This window comes from Elephantulus edwardii, unplaced genomic scaffold, assembly GCF_000299155.1.
Source record: "Elephantulus edwardii isolate Elephantulus edwardi_28Jun2011 unplaced genomic scaffold, EleEdw1.0 scaffold00065, whole genome shotgun sequence".
NCBI classification, from domain to species: Eukaryota; Metazoa; Chordata; class Mammalia; order Macroscelidea; family Macroscelididae; genus Elephantulus; species Elephantulus edwardii.
In genome coordinates this window covers 1,194,252-1,197,603 of record NW_006399815.1, presented here as the reverse complement: position 1 = coordinate 1,197,603, position 3,352 = coordinate 1,194,252, and positions in this window count along the sequence as shown.

The window sequence follows — 3,352 nt, the reverse complement described above, 5'->3', positions numbered from 1 at the left end:
GACTGCCTTTTGCCAGGCCCCTCAACTCAGTAGCAGTAGTAGGGTGTGTAGCAGCCAATGAATGGTCTCTGGAGTCACCTACAAAAAGTTTGAATCTTGTCTTTATTCACTTACCATCAGTATGACTTTGCATAAGCTCTCCCCTCTGTCAATTGCAGGTAATAATAGCCCATATCCCAAAGTGTTCTTAGAAGCATAAATAAAGCAAGTTGGTTTGCATAAAGTGTTTATTTATAGCAGTGCTTGCCACAAAGTAAGTGCTATGTAAGTATGAGCCATTTTTATCACCATGAGCAAAGTTTACGTCATTGTTTAATTGGCCAACTTCTGGCAGGTTTTTTTTTCCCTTTGGAAATCACTTTGGAGACCCTCTTTAGAATCGTTTTCTGATTGATCTCAGCTTTCATCCCAGGTGGTACACTTTCCATTCTAGTCTATCAGAAGGAAGACTGTCCTAGCTCTTGTGGTTGTGTGCTATCAAGTCGGAATCGAACCTCAGTTGACTCTTCAGTGGGTTTTCAGAGGCAGTTAGTCACACAGAAGGAGATTACCCATCTTTCTCTCAAGGAGCAGCTGGTGGATTCAAACTGTAGAGGTTTGAAATTGCAGCACAGCTTCTATACTAGGCCACCAGAGCTCCTATCTCTTAGAATTGGCTTTATTTGGCATTTCAGTGTGCATTTTCCCGGGCTCCCAATGATATATTTAATAAGTGTTTGATTGGCTGATGGTTTACCCTCACACTCTCTCACTCTAAAACAAATTCTATTTTCTCCCAATTCAGACCCCACAGAGGTTCACTTTTCCACCCAGTTCTTAGCCTACTGTGGACTCCAGGACTGAGTAACCGATGTTCTCAGCACCCAGACAACCCCCTGAAGAAGTCAGAACCAGATGGAGAGCTGGCAATATGGAGACATTACAAAGACAGAGGCATTTATTGATAAGGCACCAGCATTTTACAGGACAGAGGCAGAGACCCCTTCAGCCTGGGGCTACATGGGGAGAGGTCTGATTCAAATTGAGACACAGGCTGGGGTGCCCCTCCTCCTTCTGATAGGTCAGTGGGTTACAACCCAGGGAAGGAAGGATGAGGTCCCAGATCTAAGACTTGCTCTGTCAAAAACTCAGGACTGTTCCCAAGGAGCTGAATCAGCCACCAGGGGATGGGAAATGGCATCTGAGCTCAAGCAGGGCATAGCGAAAAGAACGCTGGACCGCAAGTCCCAAGTCCAGGTCCATGCCTGGAGCGATATGCAAGTGTGTGTGAGTCCTGCACTTCTCCCAAAGAAGAGTCAAGTTCCTTTAACAAGGAGTTGAAATTTAGCAATTTTTAAGTTCTTTCTCCCACTGAAAAGCAAGCTGAACCCACGTGTTTTGCCTTGAAAATCACCCAATTAGTATCTCTTCCTAACTTGTAGAATACTAATAATTACAAAGCTCAAACTCATTGAGGGTCAGCTAGGAGTGGCTTCCAACTCAAAGGCAATGAGTGTGAGGGTTTGTTAGGGTTTTTATTAACAACAACAACGACGACAATAATAATTACAGCATTTTCACAATGTAAGTTCTCCCCCATAAATATCTCTTGAGTAGTGGTGCTTGCTACCCTCTATATGAAAATGTAGTACAAGATAGAGTCTGATTCTGAAAAACACTCATTCCTCACAAACTTAAGCCATACAGACAATATTTTGCAGTAAGGAATGTGGTGTTCAGATATTTTTCCACCTATAGCGTTCTGTGAAACACTGGGTCAGGTGGACACTGACAGCTCTTCTCAATGACATGACAAGTGTGGTTTCTGCAGGAAACATTAGGAACACACCCTGTGGGGACTTGGGCATTCATGTTCCCACTGTAGGTGCAGTGTTAGTACAGTAAGTGCAGCAGTGGTCCCTGAACTCAACCATGTCAAGAACCTTCCATGACCTGCTGGAAGTACCTCCTTCTAGGTGAGTCCCACAAACCTACAACCCATGTTCACCAAGGAACACCCTCCCTCACTCCAGCAAACTGACTAAGAGTTTTCACCTTCTGAGTTGGCTCAGGAGTTGCAGACATCTTCTGCCCGCCCTGCCTCACAGGCTCCTTTTGACTTCTGTGGAGTAGAATTAGGATAAGCTCACATTACTCCACCCCTTAAATGCTTTCTCTGACCAGTTACCAAGGGCCCACTCCTCCCTCCACCCGGACGCCGAGGTGGCTGGAGTACTACTACTCTACCACATGAACACACTATTGGGAACTACACTGGGCAGGCAGGAAGAGCATGGCCCAGGCTGGTGGGCTCAGAAGGGTCTTCATTCACACTGCAAGGAGGGAAAGATGTGGCCCCCAGCTGGGTGGCAGTGAGAGAACTGCTTCTCCAGGCTGTGGGTTGGTTAAAAGATTGGGCCACTTTCTGGAGCCCATGGCCATTATAGGGTGAGGCCACCCCAGCCGCTGTGGGCTGTGGTAGTGCCTGGGGTCGGTGACAGGCTCTCCATCCTGGGTGGGGAGGTAAGGCACTGGTGGGTGAGGAGTGAGGATGGCGTGGAGTGTTTTTCTGCTTGGGGAGAGGTCAGTCCTGCCACACAGATCACTGGCAAGAGAGCTCCCACCGCACACCAGCCTATTAGGTTTCAAGCTGAGGAGCCATAGTCTTGGTGGCAGGGACAGCTTGCGGCCACCACTCGTTACTCTTTTTATGAGGCCAGGTCTGTCCACTCCCCATTGCCCAAGCCCCTCTCCTGGGGCTTCTGATAGGTAGGTTCACCCAGCAATGGGATGAAAGGCCACACACATCACCAGAGCAGTTGCTGGGAGAACAGTGGGTGGGGGCTGTCACGGTGATGGATGAAAGTGGCACTGAAGAGCTAGGCAAGGACCCTTTGGGCAGCAGTGAGGGCGGGGGCAGGTGTGACCTCAATCATCTTGTTCTCTGGTCATCCTTGGCAGTAAGCGTCCTTGACCGGCAGGAGGAAGGAGCCTTGTTTCACCCCATTGCTGTGTGTCAGAACAGCACAGAGTGACAGCAGGACTGGTTGACAGAGGGGCAGATATGTGGGCCAGTCCCTAATTGTGGGTAGAGTAGGGGGAGAGAGGTCCCCACCAGGCTCTAGACAGGTGGGCCTTGAGGTCCCCACCAGGCTCTAGACAGGTGGGCCTTGGGTGGGGGGAGGTACAGGTATCTCTGTCCCTGAGGAGTGGGTGCGTTTCTCCTGCCTGCCTGCTCCTGAGGTGCCAGCCAGCAGCCACTTCCAGAGTGGTGGGGACATCCCCAGGCGGGGCTCTGCCTTTCGGCCTCTGCCCTCGGTCCCCACTTGAGTTTCTTTGTCACACAGACAGCAACTTTTCCTGACTGAGGTCT